The sequence below is a fragment of the Equus przewalskii genome, chromosome 20 (assembly GCF_037783145.1).
Source record: "Equus przewalskii isolate Varuska chromosome 20, EquPr2, whole genome shotgun sequence".
NCBI lineage: Eukaryota > Metazoa > Chordata > Mammalia > Perissodactyla > Equidae > Equus > Equus przewalskii.
In genome coordinates, this window is record NC_091850.1 from 35945931 (window position 1) to 35963611 (window position 17681).

General features: G+C 32.0%; 1 protein-coding gene across 2 annotated transcripts in view; it reads left to right on the plus strand.

The window, feature by feature from the left end:
• The first annotated feature begins 326 nt into the window (after positions 1 to 326).
• Positions 327 to 17681, plus strand: part of CDH9 (cadherin 9) — a 132974-nt gene continuing 115619 nt past the window's right edge. The window contains exon 1 of one of the 2 annotated variants that reach the window (XM_008539337.2): positions 327 to 871. The gene's annotated coding sequence lies outside the window, so the exon portion shown is untranslated. Of the gene's footprint in view, positions 872 to 902; positions 1025 to 17681 lie in introns of those variants that run through there. The other variant, XM_070587152.1, reaches the window with a different exon arrangement.

The window sequence follows — 17681 nt, forward strand, 5'->3', positions numbered from 1 at the left end:
TGATGTGGCTGTGATCACAATTATTTTTGGGCATTTCTGGGGAAGGCAAAAATCCTTCAATTGCATCATCAAGTAAAAACCAAAGTGCTGTAGAAATTTGAAATTTTACTTGAAGTCATTCTCCTTACTGAAAAAGAACATGTTAGGACATCAATTATTAGATGTTTTTAAATTACTGTTTTGGGAAAATTATTTTAGTTTATAAACTCATAGAGACAGATAACTATTCATCATCATCCATGATAAATATGAACTGGCTTCTTCCTCTTCCTCTCTTAATCTTGGAATTTTGGTATCGAATTGAAACAGGTATTTGTGAATTCTGCAGGGACTGTACACGAAATTCCTTTAGAGCAACAGCACTCTCCATGTGATATATATTTTCCACAGATGATTTACAGGTTACAGACATGCTGTGACCTTTCTCTCCCAATTGCAAACTGATTAAGCAGAGCTGATTAACGGAGACTGAAAACACTGAGCTATTTTCTCTTATGGGGGTCTTTGACAAAGCTCTCCTCTCCAAGCCCTCCCACTTCATTCTCTTGCAAATCACTGTGCCTAAAGAGGACTACTCCCCCGGCCCTAAACCTGTGCCCTGCAGCGCCATCAGCGGCAATATCTTCCTTTGAGAGGGACGTCTCTTATTAATCAGAAACGCTGAATGGAAACCAATCAGATAGAGAGTTTCTTTGGCTTCAGCTTCCTGCCTGTCTGAGTTCAAAGTGATGCTCGAAGAGGGAGGCACACTGAAACGCATGAAGATTCAGCTGTGAAGATACTATAAAAAGAGAAGCGAAGGAAGGAGACAGAAGCAACACCGGAATTGTCAGTGCTGAGCAGGGCTAAACTCAGTTCATTGCTAAACAAGGTAAATGTTATTTACTTTGCTTGACAACATAAGCTATTCATTTTTTTGCTTTCTTAGAATGAAGTAGTACAAATATTGCTTTTCTCCTAGTTGCTATATTTTGCTCTCTCGCTCGCTCTCACTTACTCTCTCTCTCTCAACATTTGGAAGCAGGTAAGAATACATTTTGTAGTATTTGAATAAGATATTAAAATGCTCAGTGAAAAGAATTGCCATGTTTGCTTCTTATTTTACTTTTGTGAAACTGATACCTGCCAGAGCTCTTTTTATAGTGTTCAAATTTGCATATGAGGCATTATTATAAAAATAAGACTAAACTTCACATTGTGTTAGTTGATTGTGGTGGCATTGAATTACTAACATATTAATGTGTTTATGTTTATTATTATTATATTAATTTGAAATGGACTCCTGGTTTTCTCATAACTTTTGTTTACATAATTGGAGTAGAACTGTCAAAAATAAAGGCATCTTTTTCATAATTTAATAAGAAGTGATTCTTTTCTTTTTAATATTAAAATGAAATAATTTAAATAGTGAAAATAACACATATACAGATGGACATAGGACATCAGGATTAAGGTGATCACTTTACCAGGTAAAAGAGATTTCTTCACATATTTGTGGTTCTCAGTCAGGCCAGCATTCTGAATGTGTACATCTGTTGGCTATAATTGCTCTCCATTATCCCGGGCAAATGTATTTTAATGTAATAAAGACTGGATGAAAGCCACAGGAGGGAGAGATTTCAAAGGCAAAAGTGGCATTATTTGAAGTGGTATGAAAAATGCAATGATTTGATGGATCATTATTTTTTTTCTTTGCATATTCAATATAACCATTCACATCAATTAAATTTCAAGCACACATCTCAAAAAAAGGCAAGATGAATTTTAACTAAAGGTTATCAATAGTCTATAGTATTTACATTTAGATACTATTAACAGTATATGCTCTCAGAGTCTATTTTAAGTAACAAAGGTGCAGTAAAAGAAAAGTGATCACCTATAGTAGATAAGTGCACATTTATCTGTATGGTCAACTTTGGATGAGAATGTAATGGACTATAGATTGGAGGTCTTTTCTGGAGATTTGTTGTCATTTAATATTTTATGTTGTAGATCTATGAGATCACTAATAAAGAGTTTTTTCACAAGGTTTTTGAAATCTTTGTAGCACGAAAAAATGAGTGATTTTGTGACAGCAAAAAGCGGGAACTTTTGCACCAGAGAGGAAATCTTCTTTTGGCTCTCTGTACTTTATCTATGAAATTAGAAGAGTTATCCATCTTCAGTCATAGCTGACTAAGGATGAATTTAATCGTTCAATGTTCTTAACTTGGAAAAAAATTATAATTTAAAAATCTGCTGTATTCAATAGAGAATAAAGCTTATTTTCAGATTCTGATACTGATTCCTCACCTAGGCAATGCTATGTCAAGTGTACAATAAATACATTTGTGTAGCTGCTATACTGGTTAATCCAGGTTTGAACGGTAGATCTTTTGAAAGATAAAGAAAATGAAAGAACATGCTATCCTAGCATACAGCAGCAAAGAACTTGGACATAGTATGTACAGCATGCATTTGTGGTCTTGCCATCAAATATATTATGGATTCAACTGAAGTTTTCTCAAAGGAACTGTGCAAAATAATTATATGCACTTACATACATGCTGAGATGTTGAAATACTGCCATCTCTGCATTTGTTTTGGAAAATTGGAAAATGTAAAATAAAGTCCATGGTATGAGCAAGTCTAATTCTGGAATAATGAATAGAAAAATGCTTTACAGGAAGCAGTCAGTAGTATCAATTTAAAAGTAATTCCCTAACTTTCAGTCAGATAGATTAGGTAGGACTAATAAAGCAAGTCATATAAGGTAACATTATTTTCTAGGATGGAAAATATGATTTTTCCCTGTATTATGCTGTTTGATAGCTTTTAAAACAATTTTGAAATGGTTTTCATAATTATGTTACCATTATTGTATTCATTGCATAACTGAAATAAAAATGTCTTATACCACTGCCTAAATATAACAAGATCACAATATCAAAGTTGGCTTTGAAATTACATTTTTAAATGTTGTGTTGTTCGACTTGATAAACTGCATGTTGGATCACAAGCTCTTCTGAATGTCACCTTGCGTGAAGAGATTTCATGTGGTATTTTCCTGTGATCCCTGATGCACATAGAGTTTAGCCAGTGCTGCGTCCCTTCTATGGTACATTCACCAAAAGGGATTAAAAAAGTTAATTGGAGATATTGTTTCTACTGGCTTCCCTCTCTTTAGACATCAGTGGTGATTTGAGGTAGATACGCATACCCCTACAACATGTGAACAATGTATGGGTTCAGTTAATCAGAATGCTTTGGACAGTGCTTAAAATTATATAATGTAAAATATGTGAGTAATATGGCAATATATTGTATGCAAGAAAGTATAAATTAGATGAAAGTTAATATAAGAATTCATGTGAGTGTGTCATGAATAAACATTAGCTATAACTTGTTCTCTGAGAAAATGAATAGCCTAGATGGATAGGTACTTAGCATTAATACCGATGATTCAATGTAATGGATCATTACTTTGCTATTTTCTTTAAGACTAATTTTCTTTCTTCAAATGACGATTTAAATACAAAGTATAAATAAATTTAACATTTGAAAAAAACAGAAGGTGATACTTTACAAAGTGTCCAATGTGATATTTTAAATATTTATACTGCTGACTTCAAGGATCTATATTATACTATTAAATATATTTCCTTTTATATATGTTTTCCTACTATATATGGTATCCTATTATATATAATATCAAATCCATAGCAATATTAATTGTAAAGTCTGTTTGGTTTATGGTTAGGTATTTTATCATAAAATCTCTAGATAGGTTGTGGCGTAATTTACTTCTTAAATTACCTACTCAATTAAAATTGTTTTCTTAAGCAGAAAGCATGCTAAATAGAAAAAAAAGGACATTGGTTTTAATTCACCTTGTTTGTTTTTACTTGACGCTAATTTATAAATATGATCATTTTTGTTGTAGAGCATAAGAGATGTTTCCTAAGATAAAGCAATTTCTATATTGAAAATTTCTTTCTTTGTGTCTCGCATATTTGTTTTCAAAAATGAGTTGTGCCTTAAAATGTATCCCCAAAACGTCTCTTAATATCCATGACATTATCTTATTTAGATGTTCACAAGAAATTCTAGAACTTTAGAAAAGAGATTTTAACCACCTCCAACTCTGATGTTGTTAGAGAAAACTGAGGTTTAGAAAAATCTGGTTACATATCCAAGGCTCTCAAGTTGTATATGAAAAATTGGCAACATTATGTGAAAATGTATCAAGTTGAGTTATGAAAAGCATATTAGGAATATACCACAGAGTGATTAGTCAAAAACAATGACTCCAGGATTGTTTTAAACATCCTGAAAAAGTTTCTTCTCTTATGAATCGCTTCAAATTCCTCTGCCTGGAACCACGATTCTCCTCATCATTAAAATATAGCAAGGAATGCACTGTGAGGAGAGTGTCTTTATAGCACTTTTATACATTTCCATAACAGTCCTAATATGTTAATGCACTTATCCCTAAATTTAGTGCTAGTAAGAGATGTTCTTATAGCCACATTAAGAATGCAAAGTGCCTGAATAAAAGCAGAATCTCTGGAGCCTAACCAAGGTATTTTATATTAGCACTCCCAAGAAATACCTCCCAAAACGTAAAAGTCATGATAATGAATCTGACTGCCTGTGAAGGCAAAATGGAAACTTCATGAGGTGTTGTTGTTGTTATTGCTGTGGTGTGTGTGCCTGTGATAAATATTTATTTTTAAGAGGAAAAGTGGGGAAAAGGAGAAGACCTGAATATTTTCTTAAAGTGACATTCGAGGTTTTTCTTTTTTTTCTCTTCCATTACTTTGCCAAATTATTAATCAATTGCAGGAGGAATGAGTGCTCTTGGATTCTCTATTTCTCTTCATGAGCAAGATAATTCTTGGACTTTCTAATTAATCAGTGAAACGCCAGAGCATGTGATTGTTTCATAGGTATAAATTAAAAAGCCTGCCCCTCAGAGCACTTTTTGAGAATGGCTCCACATTTGTGAAGACCATGGATGACTTCATTACATTTTTTCCTTCAAACGCTTATTCAACTTATAATGGAAGTAGCAGTGACTAACAGTTATTATTTGATTTTTGAGTTTAAAGATGAATATGTTCCTAAATGTATTGTAAGAAATAGATATACCTGACAGAATTTATTTTGAAATATGCTAAGCTCACTACACTTTATGTGTTACTAATAGAGTACCCAATGCAAATGGACTTTTTCCTCATAGTTACTGAAACAGGATCTTAGCAAAGTCATAAAAAACAAGAACAATATTTACAGGAAATCAGTGTAACGGGGAGACAGCGACACATAGTCAGAGACAACATGTGTAATCTAAGCAAATAAACACCAAAGATTCACTTCCTGGGACAAAAGGCATCATGTAAAATATATTGCTTTTATAAAACTGGGACATCAATCTTAAAAGTTTTCAAAGGGAGTTTTCCCCCAGACAATCAAGTAACTTCATCATCTATTTTTTTCTACACAGCAGGTTACTGGAATAATCCAATGTAATTGCCAGAAATATTTTTTTCAAAATATTCACGTCTGATGTGTTATAAATACTTTAAAATGCAAAGACCGTTTCAGAAATTCAAGAAATTCAAATCTCTTTTCAATATAACGATGATTAAGACGTAGATGAAACATCCAAGAAAACTTACAGGTCAAATTACAATGTAACATCTATCTATCTGTATCATCATATCTTTATGTATACATCTGCTTCTCTATCTGTGTTTCCATTCATATTTCTGTGCACAGTATCTGTATCTATACATAAATCTGTGTGTGTGTATACCCAAAATAAAAAGAAATAACACAGTTAGTTATTTCAATGTATAAATTAATTTTAACCTTTAAATTACTACACTGGTGTAACATTGCACATCAAAAAGCAATTTTGTCAAGCAACTGTGGATAAATCATGAGCAAATGATAGAATAGCAATTAGAACTTTTTTTTAAATTTTAGAAAAAGTGAAACAATTACAGTCCATGTGTTATGGCTAGCTAATTTGATTAATTTGTGAATAGGGAAAATTAAACTTTTATTTTTTAAAACTAACTGGAAATAATTGTTCTCCATTGAATGTCCACAACTCTTGAAGACCTTGTAAAAATATAGTCATTTTACACACTCTTATGGTGGGTAGGAAAGTATTATATAAAGTAGGAATCATATTGTTTTCTCAAACAATATTAGTTAAAAATTAGATTATTATCAGAAAATAAAATCCTCATTATTTTTCATTTGTTACATATAATACAAAGAAAGCACATTACATGGTGAAATTTTAAATTATTATTTGGCCATTTTCTCTAGCTGAAAGTCAGATTAATAGGCATTTTATATTTGTTGTGTTATTGGGTAAATTAACTATTTGCTTAATTGCAATGTGCTTTATATTCAAAACATGATACTAAGATTAAATAACATTGCTTTATATCTAGTAAGATATACACAATAATTAATAAAACAGTCAAGGATAAATGTCTGTCTTACTGCCATTCCTTCCAGATTAACGTTGTAACTTCGTACATTATAAATCAACTGTGCATGTATGAGCAGGGATTGGAATTGGCTTAACTATTAGAAGAGAGATAATATTTTTCATTCTCCCCCAAATCCTGCCAGTTTATCTAGCTGATGTGACATTTTATATATAGTTTCAATTCAGTTATCTTTTTTAATACAAGAGCATTAAATAAGATTCAGATTTGTATTTCTGACAATACTCTTCCAAGGACTAAATAATTAATGCACTATTATAATAATATGTATGCTTATATATACAAATTATATTTCTGTCTTTTATGTTTAGCTTAGAATTGAGATCCCTGACACAATCATTAACAAGGAAGAAAGTTATAACTGCAGTAAATATATTTTTCTTTATAATTTAAATTGGTCAGTTTAAAATAAAGAGTTCTATTAAAATACAAATAGTTAATACCAATAATAAACTTATCTTTTTTAATATTGCAGCCTTATTTTAATCCATTAAAATGAAGCGTTTTTATCAGTACTGTCTAGATCTATTTATTTATCCCTGTATATCTAGATAGATAGATACATAAAAATGTACAATGTGTCTTAAGCTCACAACTTTCTACTTGAGACCTGTGCTAAATTTCATTTTCAATAGCTAAATATGGAAGATTATCTTATTTAAATAGGAAAGAAAGTTCCTACTTTGGAAATTTTGTGATTTTAGAAAATTAAGAGGAAAATTGTTCTGATAGAATTTTTAAAAATAAGTACATCTCAAGAAGCAACTTGAGTTTATAATTACTTATACCCAAAGATGAATATTGAAAGTGAGGGAGACCAAACTATAGAATAAAAGGAGAGAAGAAAGTGGTGGCATCCATAATAGACTCAGTAACAGTGTCACACAACAATTTGACTTCAGTAATGATGTTATAATGGGCGTCTGATGTCTCCCCAGACCTATGCTTCTTGTAGATTTGCTGCTTGACAAATGAAGCATTGCTGTTGGGATCATCACAATCTTTTATTTAAACATGGACGTGGAGATTCTTTTCTATTACACTCAAGACTAAACTGTGTTTATTGAAGGCTTACATTGAAATTGAGCTTTAAACATACTCAGAGAGGAAAAAATGTTACTCTAGAATAAAAATGTCACCTGTATATGTCTTGCATTATATTTCAATGACCATATTTATAAATTGCACTCTTCTAAAATTACGAGAAAATGTAGGTAAACAACCCATATGGAAAGAGTGTGAAGAAATTCTACCGCAGAATGAAAATTTTATGCAGATTATGGGTTTGGACAAATATTTCTCTAACTATTTATAAATAAGATGTTATTCTAGAGGAGAGTAAATCCTATGAGTTCTCATCACAAGCAGAATTTTTTTTCCTTTTTTTTCTTTCTTATTTTTGTTGCAACTATATGAGAAGACACATTTTAGTTGAACTTAGTGTGGTAATTATTTCACAATATATGTAAATCAAACCATCATACCATTGTGCCTTAAACTTATGCAGTGATGTATGTCAATTATTTCTCAATAAGACTGGAAAATAATAATTAATTAATAGGACTATAAAAAATCATTGAAGAGAACATGTAAGAGGTGTGAATATTATTTTGTTAATTATGTCTCAATTAAAAAAATAAGATTTGAAAGCAGATTTTAGAAGATAACTATTTGATCATTATAAAATTCTATACATATTCATACAATACAGTGGCTTTCTACAAATAGAAGTGTTTTATAAAATATCACTGATATATATTTTTCATTAAAACTGCAGTTTAGATCATTTTTCTAAGTGTAATTATTTGATGTTTTTACAATTTTTCATTCCTAGTATTTTGGCTTACGTCAACTAGAACTCATATGAAAAGTAATCTTTAATTATCTCCACCATGAGAAAAAATTAAAAGCATTCAATCAACTTGATAATAGTAGATTTTCAACTAGTTTAATATGTAGGAAAGTAATCATATGTTAAGATTACAGAAGGGATTTTTAGCATTAAGTATGTGAATAAAAAGTTAGCAATAACATATATGCTGATATGTATCAAATGATATACTAATAAATATATAACTATATATGTATATATGATGCATTTATAAGTTACTATTTCTAGTATGCTAATTGACATGTTTTGTGCTGAAAGTGTTACATGTATTTTCTCCTTTAAATGTAGCTATGATCTATGAGGAAGATATTATCACATCCATGTTCTTTTATCCTGTCTCTTCTGCTTTAATTCCAAATCGTTTAGTGGTTAAAATAGACTTCACTTAAGTTGTACATTGTCCACTGCCTTCTGCCAAATTGAGCACAAATCTATGGTGATTCATAGAAAGCAGGTTTATTTTCTCCATCCAATGAATTGTGATGATTTCTTTCTCTTGCTGCTGTTGACGATTTGTGCTTTGCTGCTACTTCTGTTTCTATATTTACTGCTTTGCTTTTCTCCCCTTCTGGTTCTTCCCTAACCCACTCCTGCTTCACTTCAAAGACAGAATATATTCAACTACAAGTGCCTATCCTTCTCAAGGTGGCTTGCATTTTAGGGTGATGATTCAGTGAACTGTAACAAAAATGGAGCTTTTCCAACTTGAGAAACTCCTTAGACGTGATACTAATAAAAACTGACCAATATATTCGTGGAAGATTTTGGAAACAGTTCTCCTCTGCTCCACCTTTCCCTGCTTTCACTTTCTAATGGACTGGAAGTTGGCGTTATAGTGAGCTGCGTGTTACTAAGATCAAGTTCAGTAAGGAGAGAGAAGTAGAACCAGGAGATCCACTGCTGACAAGAGGGTTTGACTGTAATCCAGGAATGCAGCCTGCATGTAGGGCTTCATGCTGCATGGAGATTTTGGAGAATCATTAAGAGAAATTGGGGCTTGAAAAACTAAGGCTATCCTTATATAGTTAGTACTCACAAAATGTGTGTGTGAGGAGACAAATTGGCCAAATATTTTGATATTAACTGTTTAATACTGATATTAACTGATTTTCAAAATTGATGCACACAAACTTTTGACATAAGCTCATCGTGTGTCCCATTTCCATATAGTAGAAAAGACAGTCCATCTTACAGTTCATAGGTGTAGATAGACAGAAGCAATGCTTCTCATCACATCAGTACTATACTGTAATATCCTAAATATGTGCAGGCTCCTTAAGATGTCTATTCAGAATCCTATAGGTAGCCTTTGTATTCTTTTCTCTTAAACTCATAATCAAAAAAAGATCTTCAGGGGGGCCGGCTCCGTGGTCGAATGGTTAAGTTCTCGTGCTCCGCTGGGCCGGCCCAGGGTTCAGATCCTGGGCGCGGACATGGCATCACTTGTCAGGCCACGTTGAGGTGGCATCCCACATCCCACAACTAGAAGGACCTGCAACTAAGATATACAACTGTATACGGAGGGCCGGGGGGGGGGGGGGGGCGGTTGAGGAGATAAAGTAGAAAAAAAAAAAAAGATTGGCAACAGTTGTTAGCCCAGATGCCAATCTTAAAAAAAAAAAAAAAGAATCCACTTAAAAATTAAAAAAAAAAAAGATCTTCAGATTATTTGTGATAATTAATTAATTCGTCCATTAGCTGATTCATTTGCTCACCTTCGAATTTACTCGTCGTTGAACACCTCTGCATCCTAGGCTCTGTGCTGTGGGGAATGGTGTGGTGTGCTGGGGAGACCTTCACGTGGAAACCGCTGTTGTTTGCAAACAATTTCAGTTGTTAGTAATTCTCTTCTTACCAAGTATGACAAAATTTATCTGCTTGTAACTTCTCTTGTTGTCTTAGTTTTGTCCGTATAGCTTGGAACTATTCTTTGTTTTACCCCTATTCAATAGTATCAAACTCATTTAAAGAAAACTTTGTTCAGCCTATACTTTCTCTTCAGTATAAATATCCCTTGTTACTTCAATTTTAAGGCAATATTTTATAGACTGCCCTAGCATTCTAGATACCCTGACTGAAATGAACTCTTGTTTGATATTGTCCTTATGATTGAAATCAATAATCTTAATATGAAACGAGCACAAAATAAGTAGGACCATAACTCCCTCTTAAAAGCTGCTTTTCAAATTAATCCAAGACGTGTTTTTATTCCTCCTCACTGCTTCCAAAAGACATACATAGAAAAAATCTTTATGATTTGTAATTGTCTCTTATAAGATTTTGCCAAATTCGGAGAAAGATCATCCTTGTCACATCTTACATTGGTCTTTCACTACCTAGTTCTTGGGCCGCTCTTCTTGTAAGAACCTTAATATCTTCGCTGTCTTATTATAGGAACTTTTTCATTGTTTACCTAGCCAACGATTTCTTTAATGATTGATACATTCCACAAAATATAATTTAGTAAATTAAGGTTATGTCCAAGTAACCCTCTCTCTCCTTACCCCAACAGACACCTTGTCAAATCTAGAGATAAGTCAGCTAAGTCAGTACTTCTCAGCCTTGAATCCAAATCTTCAGTAATTGGTTTCATCATATATATTTTTCTTCTGCTTAATTTTGAGTCTTAGAAATACAGCCATACCTTAAAGAGCCCACACTACAGGTTTCAAACGATCAAAACAATCCTGAAATCCTTACAAAAAATATTGTGTTTATGATTTAATGTGAGTTCCCTGGAAGAGAGTCCGAAACATTCTTGATATTCATGGAGTTTTCCTATCACTCCCCAAGAAGACATGGGTTGCTTAACAGTCCATAAATTAAAATATTTATACATAGCAATACAACTTTATTGGAACAGCAGTGAAAGTGCACTAGGCTGGTTGTGTCAGGAGACGTACGATCTCTTCCTAGCCCCATTTACTTGTTTTGTTTTCTTGGTAGGTTGTCTTCATTTCTGAATGCAAATTGGCTTATGTATAAAATGCAATACACAAGAACTTTAGGTAGTAATATTTTATGGTGGTAAGGGCAAGTAGACTTCTGGACTCAGACATCCAAAGCATAAAAACCAGTTTTACTATATACCTCATGGATAAGTTTGAGAAAGTCTTATAATGCCTCAAAGCTCCAGGAGCTTCCTGCATAAAATTAAGATATTAGCAATATCTACATTATAGTGTATTATGAGGCGAAGCAATTGATTGTTCCTATATTATTATTGTTAAGAATGTTGTTGCTCAGGTTCATTATATCTAGGTAGAGTATTGGGACTCTCCGTATAAAAAAACACAGAGAGACCTAACTTAATTTGATGACTAATTTCATTGTTGTTGAAATTAGATAAGGTAAACCTGGAAGTCAGTTACAACATTACGAATACACATATTCATCTATATCATATGGTTTCTTAAGTTGACATAGCATACAATGGAAATATTTTTATATTTTGAACAACTTTGTGTTGTAAATTTACACTATCTTGAAATTAATGTAGAATATTTACTATCATAGATGGAATACTATAAAGTTTATTGCTTTAAGTTGGAATGAGTACATTATACATGGATCTTGGATATACGAATGAGTTATGAAAGTCTTTTAAATCAATGGTAATAAAATTTCATAGTATCTCACATCATCACATATTTTAATGCCAGGTATTTAACTTTTCTTTTCTATCATTTTTACGGTTTTCTCCCTTTTGTTCTTTGAATTATATTAATGACTATAAAGTAAATGACATTTTTGACCTTAAAATGAATAGAGCTTATAAAGATGGTTTATTTGTATAAGAATTTTACTGTGTTTTGAAAAATACAGTTCAAACAAAAATGGTAATAATGATTTCATTTTTGTGAGTCGCCAGTCACCAGAATTATTTTGGAAGATATATTTGTGGCAAATGTTAACAATTTGATAGTTTATCCCTAATCATTGTAAAATGGACCTAATATTATTGATGAAGTATAGGAACTATTTTAAGTTATATTATTTGGTAAATTTGTTCTATAATTAGGTATTGATGTGAAATATTTATTCAGCCTTCACTATGCATACAGCATTTCTTCTGAGTGCTGAGGTTATAGAAGAGAACATAACACAAAGAGTTTCTAATTACAAGAAGATACTCTCTAGAGCAGTGCTACAATTAATAAATAAGATAAATTTGGTACTGATGAATCCTGAGAAAATGGGCAGTGAGATGGAGGGTTACTGAAGGAGTGGGTGAAACTTTATCAAGGCAGTGAGGAATTTTATTTTGTTTTTGAGAAGGTGATATTTGAATTGATTTTGAATGGAGAGAAGGAAAATAATATTATGAGAAACATCATTTTAGGTAGAAGAAACAGCAGGCTCAAAGGGCCTGATATGTTAACAAACTTTGCTCATTTTGTAATATAATCCTTGTTACAAGCAATTTAATTTATAAACACTACATTGTTAATTATGCTTATCTAGATGTGTATAATCTTAATAATAAGAATGTGAACTGGACATTTTCCATTTTTCAAAGTCATGTTATGTTACCAACTACCCGCATTCTTGCATTTTTTCTTACTTCATTGAATAAGTAGTTCCAATATAATATAATATTAATTTTTTATGTATAGAAAATTAGACTTTTAGTAAATGTTACTATTCATACAGTGGTGGGAATTTTAGTCAGCTACAGTAGAATATTTAAATAGTAACTATGAGTGTCCAAAATATTAGCTCTCTAGTTTCTCCTGGTTATAAGTAGAAAACTCACTGAAGCTGAGGCAGAAAAGATTATCCTATTGTAAGTAAGACATATATACCTGTGTATATGTCTGTATATTTCTATATCATTATCTACAATGATAAGGGACAGTCTTGCAACTCTCCAAAAAAAAAGAATTCCTTAATAAGATTTATCCTGAATGTTTAAGAAGGTTCTGTCCTTCTTGAAGGTGCTAGGAACAGCAGGATCTGTTCTAGAATTCTCTCAAATGTCTCTAAATGTTGTTCCTTCCTATCTTTGTGATTTTATCTAGAACATGATTTTCATACTTTTAATATAGTTTTAAAAAAGAGGGAATTTAATTGTGTGACTGCAATTCTTCTCTACTTCTGAGGACCTGCTGTCCTACAGGTTCCGCTCTCATCCCTTTCTTATGTCATGTCTACTTTTATCTTCTGGCACTTTTATGGCTTCTCTTTCTTTTTTACTGACTTCCTCCTTTTGATGATCTCTAGTTAAATTTTCTGAGATAATTGTATTAATCTAACTCTTGTTCCTTTGTACCAGGACCCTAGACAGTCTTGATTGATATTTAATATTTTCAACCATATCTGAATTAGATGACCCAAATCTTCTTCTCTGGGTCTCCAATACACAACATATTTGCTGAAAAAGTGATCTTTGACCTCACAAGGACTGGTTGGACACCCTTCTCTAAAAGGATCTGTCAGCGCAGTACTCAATGCATATTGATAGGTTCACACCATTTCTGCAAAATAAACAACTATAGTGACAATATTCTCCCTCAAAATAACATGCAGGTAATATGCTTCTCATCCTACACAAAAGTGTTCTTTTTGATTAAAATGTATTTTGTAGTTATAAAACAAAACTGAAAATATGCCCAATTTAGAGTTCTAAGATTGTGTCATAGGAATTTATTGGATGTTTTCAACAAGGAAACCCAACAGGGTAAGTGTTTTGGGTGAATCATGTTTTGCTAAATTATTCCTTCAGTAAGTTCTACATGCTTAATTATGAAATCGGTTCACATAGCACACTGGAAGATATGGTATTTATAATTTTTGGACCGATGCTAACTCTGCATCTCCTAACTCCTTGCTCCTCCCTTTCCTAACCCATTTCTGCCTGCCCTTCTTTTGAGCTACAGTGTAGGGAACAAATCATATTTACTTAAATATTAGCTGCAGCAATTAAGAGCTCAGATTCTTGAGTCAGAAACACCAGCTCTGTCTGTTGCCTCCAGTGAGGTCTCATTGAATTTATTCCATTTTCTTAAATTTCAATTTCCTCATGTGAAAATGTAGATGATTATAATCATTAGTGTTGTTAAGAATGATTATGATAATATGCATCAAAGGGCTTATCATAGTAGCCATTTAATAAATATGAATTTCTCTTCTTATTATTATATCACAGTGTACAGTAAATATTAATTTTGTTTACTATTATTATATTCACAATGTACTCAAACTGTGTTTCTAATACTGTTTTTAGAGAATTTTATCATTGTGTTTGGGAAAAGTAGTTACAATATTCTGGACATGTTTCAGGGTTTTCTTTGTCTAGACTTTCAAAGGATGATAGAAAATGAAAACTAATTATACCTCCAAATAATTGATGGAAAAGATGCTTTTGGCTTATGCTAGGATTTTACTTAATTGTGCAGTATATTTTCTCCAAAGAAATCTACAGTGGCTTTTATAAATACCATATGATCAATCATGAATGCAGAGAGCAGGAGTAACAACAAGAAAAAATTGAAAGAATGTTGTTAAAAATTATGTAAGCAATCATACTTTCAAAAGGCACAAAACATTAAAAAACACTCTCAATTATCAGTGTATGGAAAAATGTGTTCGAAAATGTATGAAAAATGTGAATGTTGGAAAAACATTTCCTCAATTTTCTTTATTAATGATAGAGTCAGGTTGTCATAATGATTTTAATGATATTACATGCTCTTTCTAAATGAAAAAAGTTTATCCTGTAAAATGTGATCGCTCTCTTGGAAGGAAGATTTTAAATTAAAAAGAGAATGATTCAATATAATCAGGGATTATTACAGCAAGAAGGAACCTAACCAACATTTCATTTAATTGACTGATTTAATAGGTAAGAACACCTAGATCTCAAGAAATTTACTTAACATGATCGTAGAGGCGAAAAACTAAGAGTAAGATTTGGGTCTCCAGGAATAGATTATGTGATTAAGAATGTCTTATCAATGTAAATCATTATATTTTTACAGAATTGTTTTTGATTCATAACCTTTTACATGTAAAATATAGCATTATAATAAGCATGTATAACCAAAGGTAAAAAATGACTACCATTTAATTCACCACTGTGGTTAAGCCTTGCTTTCTCCACAAACCTCACAGAAAGAATAGGATGAACCAACTGAACCCTGTGTGTAGAGAAGGAAAAATAGATTTATGCCAAGTGTCTATGCTATCTGCAAGAACTAAAGTGGGGTCGACTAATTGTTTCTCGAATTTTACGCGGTAGAATTGCACTCCAATCCGGTGTAGTAAAGAGAACAATGGATGGGGATAATAAGACCAGAGATAAGGGGTCTGTATTCAGTTAACCGCCCAGGAATTTAATTTCTTCATTTTAATACTGATGGAGGGAGAGTAGAAGACATCTAAGGGCTTTTTCAGTTCCAAAGTCAACTGAATCGTTGCTTGAATAATAGTTATACTAAACTTTCAATTGTTTCTCTAACAAGCTTCCATCTTGTAGGGAAAAAATAGAACATTAGAAATAACTGAAATACTTGGGACTATCCAAAGGCCTGGATACCATGGTCTCATACCTGGTCCCCTTGAAGGCATTTTCTGAGATGTGGTTCCTCTGTGTTGGAGTCCAATCTACCACAAGATCTATTGTATCTTCTCAACTGACCTTCTCCATATTGCCTAAATTTCCCCCCTTGATGTTAGAATTTCCATGTGTGAAAAGAACATGAGTTGGTTATTACTGTCATACATTTTCAGAAGTGTATTCATTTATCATGTCTAAAGCACCACTCTGTTTCAAGCATTCTGTCAGCATATTCACAATTAGTACAACAAATTCAAACATCAAACACCTGAAAGAAATACATTTCAGTCATTTATTTTAAATCACTTTTTGTGTTCAGATACTTCAAATAGTGTAATCTACTTCTATCATTCAACTTATGGTTATTTCTGCTGTTATAAAATTATGCCATTTTTGCGTTATTTATATAAACAAATTATTTCTATATTACAGTAAAGATTGTATGATATGGAACAATTTGTTAATACAACTGCTCAATCCTTGGGAAAAAAATTATGTCAGTTTGCCAGTTTTAAAGATAAAAATTGGATTCTTTGGAAGAATAAATAATTCTAGTGTCAAATGAATCCGTAAGAAACACTTGATTTGTAAAAGACTAGATTTGTTAAAAAAGGAATATAAGGTCAGCTATTTCTCGAGACACTACATATTGGCATTTTTCAAGAATTGTATCCTCAGATATTATTTCATTGGTTTATGTCAAAAAATAATCTCTCAGCCATTTCAGGTGGTAGACCCGTCAATTAAACCTAGAAGAAATTACTATCCTAACCATGTTTTATCTATAGTGTTATAACAGTAATAAGAAAAGTGTGAGAATGTAAGATAAGTTGTCCCAAATCACAAAAGAGCAACGCCCTCTCTTTCATTGTAACATCTTGAGGAAACGTAATAATACAGGTATCTGATAGTCAAACATTTTGCTGCCACAACCTATTTACATGAAATTAATTATCTGTAGGTAAATTATCTCCTCTTCTTGTGATTTCCTACTAGGGTTACAGATTTCTTTCTGATGTTCTGAAGAAGGAAATTAATCTGTTCACTAAGTAAATTAATCCCATTGTAAAATATTATTTTGCAATAAGAAACTACAGATTCTGTTTTTCTCTGGCAATGAACCTATAGGTGTAATGGTATCTTGCTCTAGACTATGGGGAAAATGAGTTAGCATCTGTATTGGATAAACCACACACATAATTAGCATATAGGATCTCTTGCCAATGATGTTGCTGAAATTATGTAAAATAGTATATATTCCTGGTGTGCATTTTATAGACCGTGTTTTATGTTACTTTTAAGAATGTTCATGTACACGAAAAGAAGCTCAATATTATTAGTCCTATTTCTGTAAGTGTAGAGAAAAATCATGTAATTCAAGTTACCTGAGGCTTATGTGGTTCCTCCTCTTGCTTTTTAAGACTTATTATTTTAAGAAATTTCACTTAATATTTCTTCTATCTTTTGTAATTTATTTTTATAATTTTATGATAGCTGAACAAATAATTTTCTCAGGGGAAATATACAATTTTAGGGCCATAAGTTAAGTGTTGTTCAATAATATGTAAATTTTAATAAGTCATGATCAAACTCAGTTTGATTTACATTTAAACACAGTGTGCAATTCATGTGTGAAACTGATCCAAAATCTCACATTCATAAAACCGAGCTACTTAGCACAATACTTTAGCTCCCTCTTTTGGATGGCCCAGATTGCAATATG